This window comes from Lepisma saccharinum, chromosome 1 (genome assembly GCF_977018435.1).
Source record: "Lepisma saccharinum chromosome 1, izLepSacc3.1, whole genome shotgun sequence".
NCBI lineage: Eukaryota > Metazoa > Arthropoda > Insecta > Zygentoma > Lepismatidae > Lepisma > Lepisma saccharinum.
The window spans coordinates 216,454,718-216,481,941 of NC_139229.1; the positions used below are offsets into that span (position 1 = coordinate 216,454,718).

Consider the following 27,224-nt stretch of genomic DNA (forward strand, 5'->3'; position numbering starts at 1 on the left):
AGGGGAAAGTTGCCCAAATCACACCAGTTTTCGAATAAATAGGCGTAGATGCAAAACAATTGACATGACGTAGTTTTTAAATACCAGCTCGTAATGGGAACTTTTACCTCTCTTTATATGTCTTTGGGAAATTTTATTTCGATTTGAAGTAACAGAAAAGTATGAAATTCCAAACCCTTGCAAATGGTGCAATTTCGACAACTGGTCTCCTAAATCACACCACACTGGTCTAAAAACTAATTCACTGAACATTGGTGTAATCAAGCGGCTGTATTTGGAACCTCAGACATGTCCAATAATACCGTATCTCAGTTGTAGCTGTTGGTTTGATTGATTGATTGATTTGGTTTATTTTACTTCGCTTTGTGCCACTTTTGGCTAATTTGCAAAGATGGGAATGAATGATGACATGACGAAATTGATGAATGACTCTCACAAACATCCATGCCCAGGCCGGGATTCAAACCCGGGACCCCTGGCGTCGTAGCGCGATTTGCTAACCACTCTGTCACGGGGGGCGGCTATAGCTCTTGGTGAAATGATAGGCGTTGTATGCTGATTTGAAGAAAACCTCTGTCCTTCATGGTATTTTTTGCAGCTTTTCATAAGGATAGAGGAGACAGGTGAATTACATTTTTATAGCTTTAATTATATGTCACATTTGTCAATTCTGTTAAACTAATTTCAACTACATTGGTATTGTGTTTGAGTTTAGAGTTTTTGTTTTAAGTCCATTTTATGAACAGAAAGGCTAGGTCGGGACTGAACCTACAGTTTAAAGTGGGATCCACCCACTATGTGCCTCTCACGGGTATCGTATCGAACCCTTAAATATCGTACATGACATTCTGATTTGCTTATACAGTGAGGCAGGGAAATGTTTTTGTTCCAAAATGGCGGGGACTTTTAAATCGCACCATATCGCATCTGCCCAAACCGCACCGGTGCGGAATGAAGACAGAAAAATCTTCAAGGTTAGAAGAGGGCCCGAAATAAGCCCTTGCCGACGTGAAGACCAGACAGAACTAAACCAACTGAAGGGTGAAAAGTCTCCATAGAGCTGTACTGCTCACATCCATTCCCTATAAGCACACACTACTGTAGATGGAACGAAGAAGAAAAGAAGTTAGCATTTCACTAAAACTCTACGAAGATTCAAGTTTGTAGAGAGACAGAGTCCTTCAATGTCATCGCAGGCACACAAAGAAACATATGAAAGGACTGAAACGACAACCTGCATCTCCGTCTTCATTTCAAGATCTCAAGCGTTCCAAAATTAAAATTCCAGAAGATATAAATCCCATGAGGCCTACAACTAGATCTAAGAAATCAAAATTTTGTGACAAAGGTAAACTTAAGTTGAATATGACACATGATGGTATTGCTTCCTGCGTGAAGAAACTGTCGAAGAAAACATGGTACGTACAATGCATCGAGTGAAAGAAATGGTACTCGATTCGTCTCAAACGAGGAACTGCATTTCTACATTTGTAAGGTTTGCAAATAAACTACAGTCCAATGTTATGTTTACTTTTTCGAGCTTCAAAATTCATGTCGAGAATATGTTTACTTGCTTATCATTTTCCATTTGTTATTTCTAATAATAATGATCTGATACGTCACATGTTTGGAATGATTGTGGCTTAAATGAATATACTTTCAATAGGAAACTTGATACTGTATTTTGTAGTCTTTGAGCCTTTGAAACATGTTATTTCTCAATCTTTCAAAAGGCGGTGAGATTTGGGCTCCCTGTGTCGTTTAGTTTCTCCTCCTATCAGTTAGCACACGTCGTTTCACCCTTTGCTTCTTATCATGATAATTCCCTGTTTCTCTACATTTGTTCACAAGTATTCGAACATTTTCTCTGTGTGGAACATCTTGGAATTCTGCTGCAATACGCCTTCTAACTTCCCTACTTGAATTCGTAATGACGTAAGAGTCGTACACGAAAATTTGTTGTATTAAATTGTACTTACAGTGTGGCATTATTAGACTGCAGAAAACCAGCAGTAATGCGTAAACTAAAACAAAACAATCTAAAGCACTTGTTAATAGCTTAACACTTCACAAACATTTGCAATCTGGACACCAGCTATCTGGATACTAACGTCAATGCGTCCAGTGCCAAGGTCAGAGTAAAACTGTTTGTATAAATGCTGGCAGATGCGTTCTCACCGCCGCCTCTCCACGGACGACTTGAACGTGAAAAGCACTGTATATATTATACTGCAAGACATTGGAACAAGAATTTATGTACTCTGCTTGGAGTTGCCACAGGCATTTATGGCTTCTACATATCTCTACGGAGAAAGTTTATTTAAAATATAGTTTTGCAGGAAACTCCGTGTCACATGGACCCATCATTCCTAAATTTGAGAATATTTTAGATTGAAAATGACGTTGATTAGCTTTTTAAGTATCATACGATACCGAAACCAATCAACGAAATAGATTTGTTGTTATGCTAGTTTTCTTAATTTTCCACGCTTCATCATTTGAAACAAGTTTTGTATGCTTCGAATTTGATATTCTTAGTAATTGTTAGTTAATGGTCTTCGATATGAATTTATCCTATTCGTTCCTTGAGAAAAAATAGAAATAGAATGCTAAATCAGAACAACATTAAACCAGTTTCTCTTTTAGGGTGACCATACGTCCTGGTTTTCGCAGGACAGTTCTTCTTTTTCTTCTTCTTTTTAGTCTTATCCTGCGGTCCGCGACCCAACTCCAAAAAGCCAAATATGTTCTTCCTTTAGAAAATGTCCTACGAAATGTCCTGCATAACACGAATGATTGGATTGCATAGTTTAAAATACCTTAAATTTAGTATTAGTAGCAAGTGCATTGCATGTTTTATTTCAATTGTAGTGTGCAGTGCAGTGTGCATATTCGTTTTTTCATGTATAAACTGTACGTGAAGCTACTTTACGCGAATCTCGTGAATTTGTATAACTGATTGATTCTATTTATTTTACTTCGCTTTTATGGAACTTTTTGCTAATCACACAGATGACATGGATAGAAGTACAATCACAACCATAAAAGCACAGCGCAGCCCCATAGATAATTACACTGGCCGAGAATGTAGGAATAGAACATTCCAAGTAAGTGTTCCTTTTGAAAATGTGCACAAAATTGCTGAATTTAGTTTATGTTTACCAGACATAAATTCACCAAGAGATAGAGTTGTTTTTTCAATTATGAAAGAACAGTATATGGACAGCCGACAAATCGAAACTCAACGTTGAAACCTTAAGAAAGTTGTTAAATATAAAACGTAAATTTCACATATGTTCCGAATTTCACGAGTTGATTCTGAAAAACTGTAGGCCTACTTGATTGCAAACAATTCATTCTCACATTCAGTATGTTTGGAAGCAGAATAAGACTTGTGTATTGCACTATACGCGTAAGTTCATTGCTTGTTAATAACGAGACTTTTCTTTCCTTTACAACTGTTCATAAGTGATTAAAAAAATAGTATTGCATTGAAAGCTGACAAATTTTAAAAAAATCGAGCTTATGTTATGCATGCAGGCCGATTTAAATGAAGTTGGTTTTAACCATGGCATCACTAATATTAACATGTATTAGTGCGACACATGCTATTTTAAAGAAGTGCTTCAATTGGAAATTCCTAGATGAGAAGGGGGAAGATGCTGTTTTGCACAACATTGGAAAATGTAACGAGTGGGGGATGCCTTCTAATCTTTTCCCCAGTATAAGAACTGCTGTCAATGACTGAACATCACTTAGTGTGAACTATCTTTGCTCAAACCACATCCTACTGTATTATACATATATAGTATGTGAGTGTGTTTGGAATCGAAGGCCAGGAAATAATTTAATAAAATGGAAACTAGAGCGTTTGTGTATATAGTGTCCTACTTTTCGTTTCTGAAAATATTGTCACACTACCTCCTTTTACTTTTACCTATCGAGTTATGTATCCTTAACTCGTCAAACCCAGGTACACAAATAACGATGTAATAATATAAATAAATATTACACTAGGTGATATTACATTATTTTCTTTTCTAATCACGCATTTCGGCCTTACTATGAAATTCAATGTCACTTTTTAATACTATGAAATTAAAATCACGTCTAACCTTCAAAGCTCAAACTGTATACTAAATTGTAACCTTGTATCTGTTCGTGCATTCATCACACATCAATTTGTTATTTCCTCAGATTTCCTATAGCTTACACCATCTCATCATTCACGGAATAGGGCAAGTTTCTCTTCAGGAAAAGCTAACACAGCACGCAAAATATGAAGTATTTTAAATGTGGTTCCATACAAAATAAAACATTCACTATTTCAGTTTGACCAGTTTTTAGTGTACACAATGTAATGTGTACATGTGTAATGTGTAATGTGTACATCTTCATACTACGTACTACAAGAAAAAAAAAACTGCAGTACAAAGTTGCTTAATGTGATATCATATTCAGAAGAACATCAAATCTTATTGAATAATTACTATAATTTTATTTCCAATCGTCTCCAGGTTATTGACCAACAGTTGAAAATGTTATCGAAGGTTAAATTAACCGTAATATCCGTATCCAATGCCGCCGAGACCGTAGCCAAGACCAGCACCGTATCCTCCGTAAGCTCCAAGACCGTATCCTCCGTAAGCACCAAGACCGTATCCTCCGTAACCTCCAAGACCGTATCCTCCGTAAGCTCCAAGACCGTATCCTCCGTAACCTCCAAGACCGTAGCCAACAACAGGGTGGGTGGCGATGGCGATTTTGTTGTTGTTCTGGCTGCTCACTCCGGTGATTCCTACACCTAGAATTCAGAGAAACATCACGATGAGATGATTCTTTACACCAATATAAAGTTAAACCAAATTCTAAAGAAAGAAACACAGGTTATCAAATCGTATATAGATTTCGGTAAACCGTTCGTTCTCACATGAAGGTAATACTTTACGAATTTAAAAGTTGTAAGTTTGCTCTTGTTGTAAATTGACTTAGAAAATACAAATAAAATTACAAATATTGTAATATAGACACGCAAATAAGTTTGCACGAAAAATATAAATATCCAGTATCTTCTGTCTGTTCTAGGTATGTCTCAATTTTAAAGTGCTTCATTGTTTAAGAAATACGTTTGTATGCCATTTGTGTAATATGTTGATAAGTAATCAATTATTTCGCTTTCAAATACGGTTCAAATGAACACAGAACGAAACTGTTTCCCATTCTATGAGTTACGACTTGAAACTTTTCAAGAATTATGTAATGTTCTTCTAAACAAAAGATACAACAATTAATAACTAACAAAACATATTTCCAATTCTGTTCATGAGGAAATATGAATGGTAACTTAGAAAATTGATTTTCATGGCTGATAACTATGATAAGTATGTTTACAATTATTTTTTCACCTTCTAATGTTAATCACGAATGAACTGAAGTCATACTGACCGTAGGTTGATCCAATGATGATCATCAAAACTAGGATGGACATCTGTAAATGGGAGAAGTGTCAGTATTCCATATCATCTGTATACTTACTAAGTTCTAAAGGGAGAAGATTAACTTTTATCTATTTTTTTTAAAAAAATATCATATTTTTCAAAATTCCTTTCTAAGTATTTTCTTTTATCTCAGTTCATAACCAAATGAGCATATTAAGTACATTTTGTTGATAGATAATTTTATATTTATTACAATCAAAATTTTCTACGCCAAATGCGTATTAATTGGCTGTGGATCCAATAAAATTGATTGTACGGATGTTGAAAAGAAATGGGTCTCTACCGTAAATACTGCCTGGAAAATATATATTTGCTTATTAGTTCATTCAATAAACTTCTTATGTCTATTGGTATGGAAGTCGTAAGTGAGGTAGGCTAGATGACTGCTTTCTTCCTCTGTTCTGACGTCATTAATGTAAAAGGAGGGAATTATCTTTTTTGCAATCCGCATAGGAATATATGTTGCACAAAAAAATTTAATATCTTGACAGTGATAAGCAAATAGTTTTAAAGATCTTATTTCAATTTTTAATATTATATATTTTCTACTCACACACACGCTCGCGTGCGCAAATACACTCATGTAAATACAACAGCGATAAGCAACAAAATATATCCATTCGCCCGAAGAAAATTTTTGAATTTTCTCTAAAATGCTACATCTTATTTTTGAGTTTTGAATGTGTTCCAAACGCAGTATATAACAGAATCATATTTAGTTACAAAATGCAATTGATATGAAACAATAATTTAAGTTGTATCTATTGTACGAGATATAACAGATTTGATTCACAATATTTCGGAAGAATATGAATTGGTTATTACCATCCATACAAGAAGCACAATTGCGTAAAGTCTATATGCTTCATCTGAGGATATTAAAATGTAAACATGTTCATAATAATTTGATTACATATAAATAGTATATATTCAATATGAAAATTCAACAGGGAATAAACTGATTTAGATAGTTACATTTGAAGAACATATTTTAAGTTAACATGCTTCTTTGGATTCTTCATTGAATAAGAATGAGAAATGGATGCATAATTTACGACAAGATATATTTATCCTTTTCTTCTAGTGTAGTATATTGCTGGTAGAGTTTTAAAAATCCCAGATTAAAGATAAAACGTAGAATACTGTATATTTAAATATACGTTTGAATTTACACTTACCACGTTCTTAAAGGCAATTTTTGTTTTTCTTTTTGTCGTTGAATTAGTGATTAGTGAGTGGATTGAGGCCCTTTGTATACCAATGTAGCCAGGAAATTAATCCTTAAAAGAAATCGCTTCCTCCTAGAGAATTTCTTCGCCCGGATATTGTTACCTGTAATACGAGTTGAACTGTCCAGTAAAAAATTGTTGTGAAATTTCTTATCCACTGTCATAAAAAAATGTAAATTGAAATTCTTATAATGAACAGTATTTTCACTCTGTATTTGTTGAAAATTTTATGTCAGTTTTCATTCGCATTCTCATACATTAATTTTGTAAGCTGGATGAGAGAACAATCAATATCTTAACATTGCAATCGACCACAGGTCAATCGATTTGGAAATTCATTATCCTAACCACTACATCATTGGAGGGCGGCTAGTAATGGATCAACCTTCTGAACTTTTCTTTTTCCATAGTTTGTTCTACTCTCCTTGCCTTACTGCTATTTAGTATATCATTATTCATTGTATTATCTTTACCAGTACTACAGTCCCTACCAAAAGTTTAAGATCACCAACTTTTTTCATATATATGTATCCTGACCAAACGTTTTTGGTACAAATATGGAGTGAAATTGTATGGAAGAAATTAGTTTGTGAGGCATATATTGTCGAAAAAATATTGGTATACGTCTTGTAGTTGTTGAGATACGAAAGTGGAAAATCAAATTTCTTAACTGAAAAATCCAGCATTTTAAAGTACAGATGAATCTGTATACACGTAATTGACGTCGTTATGACAGAACTGAATTTTTTCCAGTATTGTGGAACATGAACGAAGGTCTTGGCGAAAATAAAATTCTTGTTTTTATATTTTTTTCTAAAATTCGCAAAATGAAAATAATACAGCGAAAACTGAGAGGTCTTCAGATAACAATATCTTACTCAGCGACTGCGTTGGAGTGAACAAATTTTATCAGTCATTAGTTGAAATGTGTGTCAATAGATGGCGCAGAAAGACAAATCTCGAGTAGCAGCATTGTGCAAGTCCAAATCTGTTTTCGTTACGCTTGATAATAAACAAGCTGTTTGAATCGCAAGCTACGTGATACTGGGGGGGGGGGCAGTGGCGAAGCGTAGATTTCCTAGCAGGGTAGGCACAAAAGTGCGATAATTTCCATTAGTTGCTTAAATCTGTAAAAAGAAAGGGAGGGGCTATGTTATGGAGAGTGGTTCAATGTCTCTCCAGGCCGCTTCTTTACTTGCCAGTGGCGTAACGTTCTCGAGCCCTGTTGTCAATTCTTCATCACTTTTATTCTAAATTTATTTTGCAATTGAGGTGAAAAGGGCTAGAAACCCCCCCCCCCACATAATTTTCGGGTCAGTCTGACGTTTGTGCCGTGAGCAGACGACAGAATTCCGCACTTTCAGCGACTGTCAGTTTGGTACGTTCTACTGCTGCCAACTTAGTTTTTTTTAGCAAGACTTCCTCGCACCGATTAAAACATCATTGTTATCTGTTGTCTAACTAAAGGAATGATTGTAGTTAATTCCAGTCTTGGCTTTCTAGATAAATGAATTTCTAACACCTGTATGTGCAAGTAAACATAATTTAAATTTTGAATATTTTCGTCTCATTTGTTCTGCTCTCTGCAAATCGTGACGATGAGAATGTATGGAGAATAAATTAAAGATGATCAGGAAACATTGACATGACCACAATTAGGTCACCTGGCTTCGTAACGTGTTAGGATGATCACCACGCGGCTTTCAAGAAATAACATAAGGAAAGGTGACCTCTCTCATTCAGTGTGTATACTTCGCATCCTAGTTTGTTCTACCCCTTGTGTTAGTAGACACCTTTACGTGATAATAGAACATAGGATCTTTGTTTGGGACCCGGCAACACGACAGCTTACTATGTAACATATAAACAGGTTATAATAAATGTAGTTGCTGAGAATAGAATCCCAATTTTTAGGCGCAATTCAGCTCTTTTCTACCAATCCAATGTGACAACACTGGCCTGTCCCGCCAGACCTGAAACAGACATGGCCCGCGCAATAACCCCATAACACAAAACTCTTTGTCCTAAACCCAAAAAAGGTCTTCCCTTGTATTGTACTCTCTTGTTATCCCTTCAGGGTAAACGAAACTGCCTACCTCTTCGCTTGTGTCGGCTGCATAAAAAAAATGTCTGCTTGTAATATTTATTCAACGACAGTGTTAACGCATTAAATAACGTTTCAACAACTTTGAATTTTTTTAAATATTTTGCTGTCACTTGCCACTGCTACTTGCAAAGGAAAATATAGTTGAAAACATTTTAGAAATGATTGTTATAAGAAGGAAACATGAAAGACCAAAAGTGGGTCCTAGCTTACCGATGATTACATCTTCACTGAATTAAGAACTCGATTGTTCTTGCATTTCAGTCCGGCACTTCTTGCGTAAATCTGATCGCTGCACAACACACGAATCACAAACAAAGCTCTACCGCCACGAACCTCGCGCTCCGAGCCACTCTTCCTTGTAGCGTCCTGAGCAGGAGGCAAGTTTTCACAGAGAGGGAACGAACGAGGGAATCCCCGTTCACGATAAAAATGAATTATTCTATTTCCAGTGAAAGTAAAACTACTTTGTGTATATATAAGGCGTAGCTAGCATTTTAATTTACATTATTTGGTATGAAGACTTACTTTACACCTATAAGTTCTTTAGACTTTCTGTTTACGCTACGGTGTTGGGTGAATCGACAAGACCATCATCACTCTGACCAGAAAACGAAGTCAGAACTACACTACTCCGTAATTTTCAATTTCACTTACACTTGTCGATGAAAGGAAGGAAAACCTAAGTTTCGTACAAAATATGGAGAATGTACAATGAAATAGAAATATCTCTGCACGAACACAGGCTAATGTTTACAAAAAATGCCGGTACACCACAAATTTCCAACCCTGGCGGAAATGCAGTGTTGCTGATATTCTGTTCGTCCTAGTGGGTAACAACGCGAGGCCGGCCTCAGGAGCACGTTATAAGCATACGTACAGTACTCGTAAGATTAGGCTTCCCGCATATACGACCGTACGACGGAATGTAAAGAGAAGATGCCCCAGCAAATGTGCCTCACTCCGTGGAAAGTTTGTATACTGGACAGGGTTAGAATTTTTTTGTAATTATCATAAATGAAAATTCCAAGCTTTTCCATTGCATTACATGTGTTTTGACAAAATAAGTAAATACACCTTTGAAAGAGTAATGACGTGGGTTGGCCCGGCCTCCTGGCCTCATAGGATCTGTGCCCTTGGCCGTGAAATGGCAAATAATTGATATGTACAGATGCAATAGGTCTCAGAGAAAATGCAGTCCCATTGAATGTGAGTAAAACCTGTGGCTGCTTAAAACAAATTCAAGCAGCAAGGTACAGTGGTTGACAAACTACGCTGCGGCCGCCCCAGGGTAACGTCTGTACGCGAGGACCGGATTATCGCGAGAGTGGCAAAGAATAACCGTAAAGACCCTCATCCAGCGACAATTGTGGAATTTGAAGATTCCACTAATAAAAGGGTCTCAAAGATGACCATTTCGTTTCGTCTGGGGGAATGTGGACTTGCGTCTTACGCTCCTCTCAAAAAGCCATTGCTCAACAATGTACATAACAGAAATCGTGTGAAGTGGTGCAAAAATAAAAGACGTGGGTCCATGGAACGTTGGGGTAAGGTTCTTTTCAGTGATGAATCGAGATTTGTGCTGTACAACTCCCGAAAAGTGAGAGTTCGGAAGACAGCAACCGAGAAACTTCTCCCCGAATGTCTCGTGCAAGCTGTTCAGGGGGGGGGGGGGGCAATCATTCATGATCTGGGGATGCATGTGTACTGCAGGGACCGGGATTTTGAGATTCATTCCTGGCTCCATGGATTCACGAGAATACATCGAAACAATGAACGATAACATGCTGCCGTCCGCCCAGAAGCTCCACAACGGGTACTTCGTCTTCCAGCAGGACAACGCGACTTGTCACACGTAAGCAGCAACAATGGCTTGGATTCGAGCGAGGGAAATCCCATTGTCGCCTTGGCCAGCACTAAGTCCGGACCTGAATCCTATATAAAACGTATGGAATACCATTGGTCTTCGTGTAGCCAGACGCCAGCCAAGGAATGTCCAGGAACTTCGTGAACAGATCTCCGAAGTACGGAATGAGATTACGCCCCAAGAATGCCAGAAATTGGCTCGCAGCATGAGAAAACGTGTGCAAATGTGCTTGAAACTTAAAGATGGACATATTGACTATTAAAATTTCACACTTCATTCATCTAATTTCAGGAGAAATGTTTGTTTCCAAGTATATTTTCAAAGTTCAGATTTAATGATTTTACAAATTGTACCTTTAGTTGCATCTATTAGTAATAAGTGCATTAATATGCCCTTACACTTTCTTGATCTTGATCTTGATCTTGATGTACCTTTCAGAGGTGTAAGGGGTGCTCCTTCTACGTAGTGCACCCAATAGTCAAAGTCACTTCCACGTAGTACACTCTGGATTGGACTAACGAGGCTCTGGCGACTGGCCCCATTACCAGTAAAATTTTGTGTCGTCCTGTGTTTTGTCCTTATTTGTGATGAGCGCCCTTTCTAGCCTCAACTTTTAACCAAAGTAAGGAAATTTTAGTTTTCAGACACGCTTTAATTTTTGTTATGATAAGGAGTTGGACCCCGTATAGTGTGACGGGTGCAAAATAGCCTCAGTGCTGACGCACCCAAAATTTTTAATTCAAATTCAATGTACCTTTCAATAACATTACATAATAATTCCAATTTTGTATTAAAGTGTTTATTTCATGAAAAGCACTCGCGTATGTACTCTTTCTGTTTGTCTGAAAAACACATGGCAAGGTGGTTTTAAACTTTTGGTAGGGACTGTAATATCATTTTCTTATCTTGTAATAATAAGAGTCTCCCTTTCTCTCCATTGGAACCAGCCAGAATTCGTTAACTTACGATACACAGAAACGGTTAAAGTAGATAAATACTTGTATGTAACATACCTGATAACCCAATACAATGATTGACTGTTATTACAGCTTGCTTAATAAATATCTATGTATAGATCCCTATTTAATTTATTTTTTTAAACTATAGGCCTATCTTGTAGGATATTGTGTTTTCAGTAATCTGCCACGTACTTAACTATTGCTGTTACGAGCATTTGCATATTCTAATTTTAGTTGTTCTAGAAAATAAGGAAACTTTGAATAAGTTCCTGTTGACAGTAATATATTCCCCACTTATATCCTTTTATCAACAGAGTGTTTGAAATGTCGCGCAATTCTTACTTTGAGCGCTTTTAACATGCAAATTGTGAAAATATATATTATTTGACTCGTCCATTGAGATATACTTGTATATTCAGATAATGTTGACGGCCAGTTCAATACACACAGAAGTTTCTAGAAATTAGTGAATCCCTGAAGTCAAAGCGACTGCCAACTTCGGAGCAGAAAAGGGTAGGAGAAATTATCATATGGTCGCAATTTTCAGTTTTGTGATTGGCGACATATTAGGTCGAGCGCCTCAGGTGCAAGTGCAATTCCCTATACATGTAATCACTGGCAACTGGGGGAGATGATGGACTACAGCCCTCCTGAAGTTTTTTTTTTAATCAAATGCAACAGTAAAGAGCTGGGTATAAACCGAAGTCGTTAAATCAAATCCCCTTTAAATAAACCTCGATTACTTTCTTTATGCATTAAGTTTCCGTTGAGGTTACGAACTACAACATCTGCAAATCTAGTAGAGTTGACAGGAAGAATAGTCCATTTTTTTCAGGCTCTTCTCTGCACCTCTCTACATAAAATCAAACACGCACGAACCCATCTTCAACTCTATGCAAAATGAGATGATCTGGCAACAATGTTGCCGTTTGACTACCCCCACTACCATCATTTTCTTACGAACAGCAAATGCTGATTGCATATAATGAACCTGGAAACGCCGACCGCAGAACACGTCTGCATAAAACGGGTCTAAATGTCTTCTGCTTCCCTCTCATTTCAAGTAGACACGAAATGCAATGTTGTGCTCAAAATGTTCGTAAACTGATTTTTCTCAGGGTCCTCAAAATCTCGCACAATCCTATACCAGTCATCAAGAACCCCTAGTAACAATATGTCATCATACCGATATTCAAGTCTTCATTCTAGTTTCAAATGTGAAAATTGTTTATTCTATACACTGAATATAATCAATTTAAATTCTTGCACTGATATCGCAATCCGCAAATGTAATTTTTAAAGTAGTTTCTGCTTTTATACGTCTAATTTACATTATTAATTTACACAAAAAATAAAAATTAATACTCCTTGGATATGGTAGGTTAAGTTGGCTTATACAATTGTCCTGATTAATCTAATTATAAATGAAAGTTGCTCAGTGATGAACTCTATAAATTTGAGAGTATTACTTCTGAAAAGGTTTTTAGGCGTACATATTGTGAGAAAATTTATAGAACTTACATATGTTTTGTAAGTTGTAATGTCGAAAAGTAATTTCAATACTTCGTTTATCTGTTGGAACCATTGATTTTGTCACTCAGTCAACGTCGATTAATCAGCAGTAACATTTGTGTGAAAGAGTCAAGATATTCGTATTAAATTAAATAAGTATTTGATGAGCATTTCTTTTTGTATCCAATATCTCATACCTTCCACGTATTTAAAAAATGAGAACGTCAATCATGAGCAATATTATCCTTCGCCACTGTATTCGCTACCATGAAACTGGTAGAAAATGAAAACAGGATAAATGTATACAATTAAAAAAGATAAATGCTAGGCTGTACTAAAAGGTGCTTATTTCCAAGACTTACTTTCTTCATTTCGTCAGTCACACAATACGGTTTATCTTCAGCACATAATTATGTGACTCACAAACAAAAAGTCACTCTTTAATAAGTTTCAACCATTTCTGTGGACATCATGCAAAGTTAAAGTTAATATATTCTCTTCTTATAAGGAAAAAAAATGCAAAGAACTGCATTTAAATGAAAGTAGGTCAGGGTATGGTCACCCAAGGAATACATCAACGCTTATTGTAAAATTCATATCCTTTATTTTTACAATTGTTTCAGTGCTATGGACTTAAAATAGCCATAATGTTACTGACAGTTAAATTAACCGTAATAACCATATCCAATACCACCAAGACCGTAACCAAGACCAGCACCGTAACCTCCCAATCCTCCAAGACCATATCCTCCGTAGCCTCCAAGACCGTATCCTCCGTAAGCTCCAAGACCGTAGCCAACAACAGGGTGGGTGGCGATGGCGATCTTGTTGTTGTTCTGGCTGCTCACTCCGGTGATTCCTACAGCTAGAATTCAAAAGAAACATCATGAACGAATCTTTACACCAATAGAAATGGAATTCACGTTGTAAAGAAAGGAACACAGTTTATCAAATCTAATATAAATTTCTTTAAACTGTTCCTATTCACAAGAACTGATAAATTTGCTAATTTTAGAATTCGCTATGGCTGCAAGAGCAATTTTGAAAAGTAAACACGTTGACTGCCAAGGCTATATTGTGTGTAGGACATCGTGGGGCCAAGTAAAAACAATTAGTGAAAATGGATCAAGTTGGTGTCATTAGATCTGTGAGGCACAAGAAATTTCAAAACAAGCCAAAAAACCGTTGAAAATTAAATTGTTATTTGAGACCCAGTTTTGGATATCGTGGCCTGGAGAAGAGAATTTTGATCACAGGGCCATGAGACCCATTCCTGTGTCTCACATTTTTATTAAAAAGTATAATTTCTGTTTCTTCAAATAACGAACTTCCGTCACTTGAACTATCAAGCTCGTCCAATACTGCTTCTTGTTCATAAATTGTCAACAGAACAAGAAAACATACAAACAGAAGTGCATCCTCAATTGCACGAAATGCAATCTGCACGTTCAATAACACAGAATATAGTCTTAATGTCTTCTTCCTTTATTTTTCTCCTTCTTTGTTTAATTCTTGCCTGAAATATAACAAATGTCAAACAACGATGCATTAAAGAACGCATCGATTTTTGTATTGTAAATCAACAAAATAAAGTCATCATAAATAATCACAGAACACTAGGTTTATTACTACAATGTTACGGCAATTTGTACGCCATTGTTGTAATCGACGGTTCCTATCTAGGGCCAGGCTATGAACATAGTGTAACATTCTGGAGCCAAAACAATATATTTGATCATGTTAGTAAATGACAAGTGGAACCCATACAGTGGTATCGAGGCCTGAAGTAATTGCTGAGGTGAGACACAAAAGTGAGTATCACGGCTTCACGAATGGCGATACTTGAGACCCACTTTTCGGTCTCATGGCAGTCAACGTGTAGTTCGCTTAATTCATTTCTAAAATATGTTATGAGTCAACACGGAAGTAAACTCTCTTCCCATTCTACAAGTTATACCTCGAAACTTTATAAAAGTACACAAATTCTTCTGAATAAAATGTTCCAGAAGATATCTTATTTGATTTCCATTATTGTAAATATGCAATCACCTTTTAATGTCAATCAACATTCAACTGAAGTTATACAGTCCGGCCAAGGAAGACGAAACTACCTGGAAAGGACGATTCCAAACGCGAGAGGGGAAGCAGGGAGAAGTACTCGCCAAAATACCCTGTGGTATTTCGCTTGCTGTGTTGTATTTGTGATTCCTGATGGTTCTTACAATTCGTAAGACACAGTTTCGAAGTGGAATAAAGAAAATTGGGACGTTTTGGCCCCTGTTGCACATTCTACAAAAGACCCTCGTTATACTAAAAAAATGTCACAAGCCATTCAGTTACTACATTTATAATTATAATACTATATACAATAATACTATTATTAGTGAACACTATAATATTTATAATATTTACTAAGGAGATCAATTTAATTGAATGGTCTAAAATAAAGCTACTGGTTTACAAACAAGTTTATATACTAATGTGACGATATGAATACTTTCCTGATATGTTCTATTTGCTGATATAGTGTATGAATGGCTTTAATTTCGTTCCGAACCCTTATATAATTCTTAAAAATCTCTATATGTATTTTGGCGGTCATGTTGCTACGTTGAAACTTCATTGCTATTTCTACAGCAGACGATTTTCAAGGAACCCGCTTCCTATCAAACTGCCATCACCCCTATTTAGCCACTGAACACGTCCGGTTGGCGCATGCGCACTTCCCTCCATGGTCTCGGCTAAGGCAACCAGACAGTACTCACCGTAGGTTGATCCAACGATCATCATCAGAGCAACAGTGAGGATGGACATCTGCAAATGAGAAAAGGGTGTATTTATAAAATTAGTATACTTACTCTATCAATAAATAAAATATATGTTTTTCTTTCTAAAAATATATTTACTTTCTTTGTGATATATATATATATATATATATATATATATATATATATATATATATATATATACACGAGTATTTACACACACACGCACGCACCCGCCACACATATAAATATAGCATATATAATATTTAATATGAAATGTGAACAGCAAATGTAATCATGATTGAAATATCGACTTATGTAATCACATTTCTGTGTAATTTAATTTTTGATTGCCTGAGGTAAAAAATGAATGCATAATATACGATTATGCAGAACAATTATTTCTGTCTTGTGTAATACAGTGCAGGAGGTGTTTGAATGGTCACGGATTAAAAATAGCCAACTTAGAATACTGTATATTTAAATATGTATGCATGTAGACTGTATATTTGAAATTTACACTTACCATGTTCTTGAAGGCCATTTTTGATTCTCTTTTATTGGTTGAGTGAGTTAGTGATGAGTGAGTGGATTGTGGGTGGCTCTTTATATACCAATTCAGCCAGGAAGTTGACCGCCAAAAGAAACCGCTGTTTCTCCTTGGCCTTTCATTCTTCTCCAGAAATCACTTCCTCTCTTGACTATTTCTTCGCCCGGATATTGTTAAATGCAAAAATACCTGAACTGTTGTGAGATATGTGTTGTGAAATTTCGTATCTACAATCCTATAAAAAAATGTAAATTGCAACTCTTGTAATGAAGTGTACTTTACACTGTAATTATTTTTGTAATTTTATGTGTTTTAAATCCCCTATGCCAATTTTGAAAATGGATGACAGAACAATCCATATCATACCATTGGATTCGACCAGACGACAGCTGACTTAGAAATTCCTTATCCATACCACTATGTGGGGGCTACTTGTTATCTTCATGAAAAAATGGATTAGATAAAGTGGCGGCGATTGGGTGCCTAAACTGGGGTACTGGGGTAGGGGCAATAATAATTTATTTTCTCTTGGTAGACAAGGTTTAGCCTTAGTACGAAGGGCAAAAATAGCAAAACGTGAAGGGGCAGCTGACCCCACGCCCCCCTAATCGCCACCACTGATTAGAACACTTTAACGCACAATGGATCAATTTTGCTTAATATACAGGGTGTCCATAAAGTATCTTTACAACTTCAAGCTTTTATTCCAAACACACATGAAGAGATATTTAAATTAAATTTATCACATAGTAGCAGTATATATTGAAGTTTTTTTTCATAACTTAATAAACCTCAATATGGGCACCATTGGTTGCACGAAGGACGTCAAGGCAAAAATCGATTTTGCGCCATGTCCGCTCTAGCATAGCCTCATCAATGGTGGCAATGGCATCAGTGATCCTTTGCTTGAGGTCTGTAATGTTCCGTATCTTTGTTCGATGCACAGTGTCTTTAACGTAGCCACATAGAAAGAAATCTAGGGGCGTTATGTCTGGTGAACGAGGTGACCAGGATATAGGACCATCCCATTCAATCCACCTACGGGAAATATTTGGTCCAGGAAGTCACGAACATTTAATCCCTAATGTGGTGATACACCATCCTGTTGGTAAAGGACGGTTAGTTGCAGGTCTGCCAGTTGTGGTGTCACATATACAGTTAAAAGGTCAAGGTAAACATTTGCAGTAATTGTTTGCTCAGCAAAGAAAAATGGACCAATGATTCGATTGAACATCCGTCCACACCACACATTCACCTTTGGACTGTCTCGTTTGAGGTCCATTGTCGCATGAGGGTTTTCTGAGCCCCAAATTCTCGCATTGTACGGGTTCCGTTTACCGGAAACATGAAATGTTGCCTCACCAGTAAAACACACTCGGTTGAGGAACATTGCATCCTCCGATATTCGATAAAGCATGTCCACTGCAAACGTTTTGCGTTTCGGTTTATCATTGGGCTCGATGGCATGCAACATTTGCACTTTATACGCATACAATCGTAGGTTGTGGTGTATGACCTTGTGCACTGTTGATCGTGGTAGCTGTAACTGTCTGGCAGCAGTGGCAGCAGTGCGTATGGATTTTTTTGGAGAATTAACAAAGGCTTGTCTTACACGTTCGATGTCATCCTCTGATACTCGTTTTCTTCCACTTGTTGCTTATCCAAAATTGTACCTGTCTCCGTGAATTTCCTGTGCCATTCACGAATTGATGGACGTGCTGGTGGTTGTTTCCCGTACCTAGTCCTGAAGTTTCGCTGAGTCTGAGTGTCAGATTTTGTTTCAATGAACCACGCCGTACATTGTGCCTTTTCTTGCGGAGTAGCCATTTTTCTTTCGAGGACCTCTCTTTCTTCACTATGTTACCTGAAATACACAAATTGACTATTAGTACAAACTTGAATAGTAAACCAGTACAATAAAAAAATCACTCAAATATCTCATCATTTGCATTTGTAGTGAATTTTTGAAGTTGTAAAGGGATTTTATGAACACCCGGTAGTTTTGCATGCTATCTTCTTCGTCTTACTGCTATATCATTATTCAATATGTTTCTTTTTACTGTTACTAATAATACTCACTTCTTTTTATCTTGAAATAGTAAAAGTTTTCCTTTCTCTCCGTCTGTTTCTTTGCATGGTAGTTAGCATACCGAGCAACGAAACAAAAGTCCTAAGTTCTAATTTTGTGTAGGATATTAATGTGTCATTGTTGCATCAGGTCATGACACATCATCGCAGTTAAACTAAAAAGGTAGATAAGTGTAGTAAAGTAGACAAATATGGAATACAATTTTTGTTTTCGGTCATAACTAGTAAAGGAGAGAAGTAAAAAGGAAGAATTTGCACCGATATATAGGGAGCCATGTTAGCTGTATTGTGGTATATATCTTGTTTAGGAAAAGATAGACACTTATCTGAAAATTAAGCAAAAGTATAAAAAGAAGCACAGATGTGTATATTTCGGAAAGGGTGGACAAATATGGAAAACCTTGTGCTATACTATATAAAATATAAAATATAAGTCCTAAATGTTATTTGTGTACACCAAAATAAGGAGAAATGTATTAGCAAAGTAAAACAATGCGAAATAATGTTGTTCGGGACATTTTTCATAGCACGCTTTATATCTTCAATATCCCATGACTGACTTCCATTTCCCATCCGGGGTGTAAGGGGTCCTTCCTCCTTCTACGTAGTGCATCCAATAGTCAACCTCACTTCCACGTAGTACCCTGGACTGCAGACTAACGAGGCTCTGGCGACTGGCCCCATGGCCAGTATAATTTTGTTCGTGTTGTCCTGTGTTTTGTCTTTATTTGTGCTGAGTGCTCCTTTACAGCCTCAGCTTTTAACGAAAGTCAGAAGATTTTATGCTTTTAGTTATGCAACGTTAAAGTTGTTATGTGTAACGATAAGGGGCTGGACCCCGTATAATGTGACGGGTGCAAAATAGCCTTAGTGCTGACGCACCAAAATTTAAAATTCAAATTCAAATTTCCCATCCCTTTCCTTTTCTCAGCCGGACGACTCATCTGAAACGAGGAGAAATTATTTTCATTTAGGTGTTTAAATATGCCATTCCATATTTGTCGCTCTTTCGGTATTTCATATTTGTCGCTCCGCAATGTTGGCTTTGTTTTCCCCGCAGCAGCCAACATTCATCGCCATATATTTCAACACCTCCACTTATTGAAAATACTTCTATTTTATTAAACAAGTATGCAACTATATTAAAAAAAATACATCTAAATAACAATAACCCGTGGCGCAACAGCCTGTGAGGGCCAGGGCCTACCTACCGACTGCCGGCCAAACTCCCACATGTCTCAGAGGAGGTGCGAGATTATCCTACCAGTTACGGGTTGATGTATGCTCATCGCGACGAATCCCCAGTTTTCGTTGTAGGTTTCAGTGCCCGGGTTACGCTACTCATTTGTAGCTCCCCAATTTAAATAAACAGGTCCACCGCCGGTCCCATAAATAGGCCGAAATCTGAGGAGAAAAGTTCTCATGCTTCCACCTGAAGACTCGAAACTGTGACTCAAACCTGTGCGCGGAATCCAAATATAACGCCTTAGACCGCACGACCACGGCGCCGGACATAAATACATCTACATTAATATATTTTACTCTCAGAATATAACTTAAAATTGCTTATAATATTTTTAAACTCTCTAAACAGAGATTATTCTTTTATTTGATTTTTGTGTAATGTATTCTTGCCATTTTCAAAATCTACTGTACTCGTATCCGAATACTTGGTGTCGACATGAATGATAAGTTCCAAAGCAAAGTATGAACTTTATTTTTCTCTAGAATGTTGACAAACTGTCTTAGAACCCTTTATTTAAATTTCCAGTCAACCCTCTTTGTTGCTTTTGTCTTCTAATTTCAAACTCCCTTCATTTGGAAAGTCATCTCGACATCCTCTATCTATCTTCTTGCAGATCTTCCTCTTTTTCTTGCAGCATAAATGCAACCGTGCAATTTGTTTGGTCTTGTATTTTTAATTTCCTGCATTCCCAATCCATCTGATGTGGAGAGATTTTACAAATGAAGCAATGCCATATTTATCTCATTATTGTTTCTCATTGTTCAAACGTATATATTTCTTCATAATGTTTCATATTATCTGTTTTCAGTATATCTTAAATTTCATATAAACTTTCTTTGCGTCACGTAGTCGTTATAAACTATCATTAAAATGAAAAATGCTTCTGTGGTTTAACATAGAGCAGAAAGACAACTGAGGGGATGTTTTGCGAAAATTTGCTAGCAGGGGGGGATACCATCCTCTCGCATCCCCCCTCATCAGCAGTAAATTTTATTATTTATTTACTTTAGAATAACTACAAGATAATCATCCACCGACTGCCACGCCATAGACTCTGTTCGATTCCAATCGTGGGTTATCTCGGCTGGAATTTATCCCACGGTGTATCCGAATAAATCGGCTGTGTATCTAGCCTCTAATCAATGAGTTCGAAGGAAGGTGTAAATGCTGTCGGAGGATGGTGCTGTTTCCATTGCCTCCAGAGTCCAGAAGCTTATAACAGATTTCACGATACTTTGCGACACAATGTGTAGGGAATAGCTAGGCTATGTATACTAAAATGTACGATAATTCGCAAACTAACAGCCTAGTTAGCCGATCATATTTATGGATTGGGTCAGAATTTCACCTTGAAGGTTCCGGGTTTGAGTCCAGACCCAGGCATGGGTCTCTATGAATGTCCATTCAGAAATTACACCAAAGCATCATTCATTATACTTAGCAGCCTCAATTTAGTATTATCAGCATTCACCCTCTTCGTGATAGAAAATTGTCTTAAAAATGTAAATTTAAAAATTAACGCTCATTTTCATCGGTACTATTAGCCAAAGTAACAGAAAAAACGATATCGAAAATGGACACATACACAATATGTTACTACAGTGAACTCCGGATGCGTAGCAAAGGGTGGTCGAAGTGGACGAGTGCTCGAGGCCTTGCACCAATGGGGCTTTTTTAATATAATGTAATAAATAGATGTGGGAAAAATAGAAAGGGCTAATTTTTGTGGGCGATAAAACATCAACATTATGTTTATAACCCTTTATAAATTCTAGTGAAGCATTACAATTTTAATAAATATGATGCGTCTAATATATAGTATTTTTAACAAACCGGGTGGTAGCCATCTGATTTGAGAATATTCAGGAAGCCAAACAACAACAATAACAACAACAATATGAAACATTCTCTTAGAGAGGTTGATGAGCGTAACACAATTTTTGGCTTCTCGTAACTTAGCAGTTCGAGAAACATTATTCACAAGAGGAACAACAGAAAATTCAGGAAGTGGCGGCGATCAGAGGGGGTGTGGGGGGCAGTTGCCACCCATTTTCTCCAACTCTTGCCCCCGCACTATGCTAGACGTTATCTAGAAAGGGAAACAAATTTGCTCCCCTCCCAGTTTTGGCACCTTGGCCCTGGTTTTGGAACCCAATCGCCGCCACAGTTCATGAAACTTCACAGCAAAATATGACCAATTATAAGAACCTTTCAGACGTGTACAATAAAATGAGATTCACAATTATTATTCACGTTTGAAATTCAAAATGAACTAATACAGGTAATGAGCAACAAAGTAAAAATGCTTATATTTTTTTTAAAAAAAAATGGAAAATTAGCTAAGTCCAGAGATTTATCAACTATCAAGTTCACATTCAGTTGCAATATTTACTTTCTTTAAGTTCGAATCTTCTACATCCTAGATTATTTTGTAAGTGAACGTGACCGAACATACAACAGCACAACAATGTTTAACATTCAATGGTAATTGTTCATTGTTGAAGGTCGTTACAGTAGCTATGAAACTAAATCCAAAAACTGTCGGCCCTGGATGGATGTCACAATAACTATCGTGTGCAAAAACGGTTAGTAACATGTTCATTGGACACCTAAGGACATGTAAACGTCCACCGACCAGTAAGACAATAAGGAAAGTGCAACAATTTAACTGTAAGATTAACAAAGAGGTTGTTCCATTATTTAGATGGTAACATGGAAACGAATTGTTTTGTGACACGAAAATAGCGGAAGTCATACTGGCCTTCTGGACAATAATTTCGTATGTTATTCTGAAACAGGAAACACGACAATTGGCCACGTTGTGTAAGACACCAAAATCTTCCGTTTACACAATACCCTCTCTGGATTGTTGGGGGAGAACGTGCCCCCTTTTTCCTTCACTAACAACGCGCGTGCTTAACCGAAAGGCTGCAGCTGTGTTTTGTGGAAAATGAAACTCAAGGTAGTTCTGCAAACAATCGATGGATACCTCTAGTTGTCATCGTACTTGAAACTCACTCTTCTTCGGGTAAGTGCTTTTGTTGTTGTTTGATTTGATTTGGTGTTTTAAATCCACTTTATACACAGTAAGGCTAATCATTACTGGACCTACACAGGGGGCCTAGGGGAGGCTGAAGGCCCCTTGGTAGCCTCCCTAGATTTTTGTAGTACGGTAGACGCATTTCAACCGAAAACTTAAAAAGTAAAAATTACATTTTCCATTATGAAACTTCCATTGGAGCAATTACAATGTTCAAGTACATTTTCTAGTTCGGTTAGATGGCAATTACATTATTTCGATGTGTTCTGAAATGAATGGGCCACTGGTCATTCGATACTAAGTAATTTGCAAATCAGGAGTCCCCAAACTTGCTACGAAATCATCTGTTTCTTAGTTCCTCATTGGAGTAACGACAATTGCATGAGAGAGATGTTCTCTCATTGGTTTCGTCGTTATATATATTCTTAAGCAACTAATTCTCCCGAAGGTTTATGGCTGCAGCAACACAAGCCTTCCTATCCTTATCAATGCAAATAGTCGAGAGAGAGAGAGAGAGAAATACGAAGTTAAAGAATGAAAGAGTACACAAACTACCTAATTCCTAAACGCTAAAACATTCGAAATATTAAAATTGGTCTCCCAGCCCCATGGTTAGCGATAGAATTGCTGCCTTTATATCAAGGAGTCCCAGGTTCGATCCCAGTAGAGGTAACATTTCATTAAGTCATTAAGATTCCCCTATAGCGTAATGGCAATGTCGTTGACTTGTAATAAGCGGTCCTGAGTTCGATACCCGATGGAGGCACATTGCACAGTGGTTCGGATCCCACTTTAAACTGTAGGTCCAGTCCCGATTAACCTATCTGTGCATAAAGTGGATTTCAAAAAACAATTCAATTCCACTAGAAGCTGTAACTCTCGTCCCGATTAGCCTCTGCATATAATAGACCTTAATACAAATTCAATCAAGTAATCATTGAAAAACGGTGCGAATATCAACAGGCTTGGGCAATTTTCTTTCTCGCAGTCCTAGTCCTATATGATAATTAATTATGATTTGTGAGGTGAGGAAATAATTTTTGCAGTACCAGCATAGAGGACAAACTTGAATCTTTGCAGAAGAATCAATCTTTGAAGCACATCTAAGCGTCGAATAACATGGGTACCTGGGGGAGAGAAGCTTCCCAGTCCCGAAGGTCGTCTCGGAAGAGGAGCTCCCCAGACCCGAAGGCAACATCGGAGAGGAGCTGCCATGACCCGAAGGCGATCTCGGAGAGAAGCTTCCCATACCATAAGGCCATCTCGGAGAGGAGCTCCCTAGATCCGAAGGACATCTCGGATATAAGCACCCCAGAGCAGAAGGACATCTGAAGGGGAGCACCACACAGCCGGAGGACATCTCCGAGAGGAGCTTCCTAGAGCAGAACGACACTCTGTTATAAGCACCCCAGTGCAGAAGGACATCTCGGAGAGGAGCTCACCAGACCCGAAGCCAACTTCGGAGAGAAGCTTCACAGACCCGAGGGTCGTCTCGGAGAGGAGCTGCCCAGACCCGAAGTCAACTTCGGAGAAGAGCTCCCCAGAACCGAAGGCCATTACGGAGAGAAGCTTCCCAGACCCGAATGACATCTCGGAAAGGAGCTCCCCAGACCCGAAGGACATCTCGGAAATACGCACCCTAGAGCAAAAGAACATCTCAAGAGGAGCACCGCAAAGCCAAAGAACATATCGGAGAGGAGCTCCCCAGAGCAGGACATCTCAGATATAAGCAGCTCAGACTAGAAGGACATCTCGGAGAGGAGCACCACACAGCCGAAGGACATCTCGGATATACGAACCCCAGAGCAGAAGGACATCTCAAGAGGAGCACCACACAGCCGAAGGACATATCTGAGAGGAGCTCCCCAAAGCAGAAGGACATCTCCGATATAAGCAGCCCAGAGAAGAAGGCCATTTCGGAGAGGAACACCCCACAGCAGAAGGACATCTCGGAGAGGAGCTCCCCACACCCGAAGGCTACTTAGGAGAGGAGCTCCCCACACCCGAAATCCATCTCAGAGAGCTTTCCAGACCCGAATGCCATCTCGGAGAGGAGCTTCCAGACCTGAATGACATCTCGGATATATGCACCCCAGAGAAGGACATCTCAAGAACAGCACTACACAGCCGAAGGACATCTCGGAGAAGAGCTCCCCACAGCAGAAAGAAATCTCGGAGTGGAGCTCCACAGAGCAGAAAGACACTCGGATAAAAGCACCCCAGTGCAGAAGGTCATCTCGGAGAGGACCACCCCACAGGAGAATTATATCTAGGAGAGGAGCTCCCAGCCCCGAAGGACATCTCGGTTATAAGCACCCCAGAGCAGAAAAATTACAACTCAAGAGGAGCACCACACAGCCGGACATATCGGAAAGGAGCTCGCCAGAGCAGAAGAACATCTCGGATATAAGCAGCACCGAGCTGGAGGTCATCTCGGAGAGGAGCACCCCACAACAGAAGGAAATCTCGGAGAGGAGCTCCCCAGACCCGAAGGCAACTTCGGGGAGAAGCTTGCCAGACCCGAGGGTCGTCTCGGAGAGGAGCTCCACAGACTCGAAGGCAATTTCGGAGAGGAACTCCCCAGACCCGAAGGCCATCTTGGAGAGAATCTTCCCAGATCCGAATGCCATCTCGGAGACGAGCTCCCCAGGCCCGAAGGACATCTCGGATATACGCACCCCAGAGCAGAAAGTCATCTCTAGAGTAGCACCACACAGCCGAAGGACATATCGGAGAAGAGCTCCCCAGAGCAAAAGGACATCTCGGATATAAGCAGCCCAGAGCAGAAGGACATCTCGGAGAGGAACATCCCACAGCAGAAGGACAACTCGGAGAGGAGCTCCCCACACCCGAAGGCAACTTCGGAGAGAAGCTTCCTAGACCCGAAGGTCATCTTGGGGAGGAGCTCCCGAGACCCGAAGTCAACTTCGGAGAGGAGCTCCCCAGACCCGAAATCCATCTCGGAGAGGAGTTCCCAGAGCTGAAGAACATCTCGGATATAAGGAGCTCAGAGCAGAAAGACACTCGGATATAAACACCCCAGTGCAGAATGTCATCTCGGAGAGGATCACTCCACAGCAGAAGGACATCTCGGAGAGGAGCACCCACCAGATGAAGGACAACTCGGAGAGGAGCTCCCCAGTCCCGAAGGAAACTTCGGAGAGAAGCTTCCCAGACCCGAAATCCATCTCGGAGAGGAGCTCCCAGAGCAGAAGAACATCTCGGATATAAGGAGCCCAGAGCAGAAAGACGCTCGGATATAAGCACCCCAGTGCAGAAGGTCATCTCGGAGAGGATCACCCCACAGGAGAAGGACATCTCGGAGAGGATCTCCCCAGACCCGAAGGCAACTTCGGAGAGAAGCTTCCCAGACCCGAATGCCATCTCGGAGTGGAGCTCCCAGAGCAGAAGGACATCTCGGATATAAGGAGCCCAGAGCAGATGGACATCTCGGAGAGGAGCACCCCACAGCAGAAGACATCTAAAATATAAGGAGCCGAGAGCAGAAGGACATCTCGGAGAGGAGCTCCCCAGAGCAGAAAGACATCTCGGATATAATTAGCCCAGAGCAGAAGGACATCTCGGAGAGGAGCACCCACCAGATGAAGGACATCTCGGAGAGGAGCTCCCCAGTCCCGAAGGAAACTTTGGAGAGAACCTTCCAGACCCGAAGACTACTTCGGAGAGAAGCTCCCCAGTCCCGATGGTCGCCTCGGAGAGGAGCTCCCACGACCCGAAGGCAAGTTCGGAGTGGAGCTCTCTAAACCCGAAGTTAACTTCGGAGATGAGCTCCCCAGAACCGAAGGCCATCTCGGATAGAAGCTTCCCAGACCTGAATGCGATCTCGGAGAGGAGCTCCCCAGACCCGAAGGACATCTCGGATATACGCACCCCACAGCAGAAGGACATCTCAAGAGGAGCACCACACACCCGAAGAACATATCGGAGAAGAGCTCCCCAGAGCTAAAGGACATCTCGGATATAAGCAGCCCAGAGCAGAAGCACATCTCGGAGTGGAACACCCTACAGCAGAAGGACATCTCAGGAGGAGAACCCCACACCCGAAGGCAACTTCGGAGAGGAGCTCCCCAGACCCGAAATCCATCTCGGAGAGAAGCTTCCCAGACCCGAATGCCATCTGGGAGAGGAGCTTTGAGATCCGAATGCGATCTCTGAGAGGAGCTCCCCAGACCCGAAGGACATCTCGGATATATGCACCCCAGAGCAGAGGGACATCTCATGAAGAGCAATACACAGCCGAAAGACATCTCGGAGATGAACTCCCCACAGCAGAAGACATTTCGGATAGGAGCTCCCCAGAGCAGAAGGACACTCGGATATAAGCACCCAAGAGCAGAAGGACATT

At 39.2% G+C, this 27,224-nt stretch overlaps 1 long non-coding RNA gene across 1 annotated transcript; it reads right to left on the reverse strand.

The window, feature by feature from the left end:
• Positions 1–13,800: 13,800 nt before the first annotated feature.
• On the reverse strand, positions 13,801–16,503 carry LOC145991809 (uncharacterized). Its single transcript, XR_014442097.1, has 3 exons — positions 16,461–16,503; positions 15,935–15,983; positions 13,801–14,034 (listed from the first exon to the last, which is right to left on the reverse strand). It is a non-coding gene; the product is annotated as an uncharacterized LOC145991809 (long non-coding RNA).
• Positions 16,504–27,224: the final 10,721 nt, after the last annotated feature.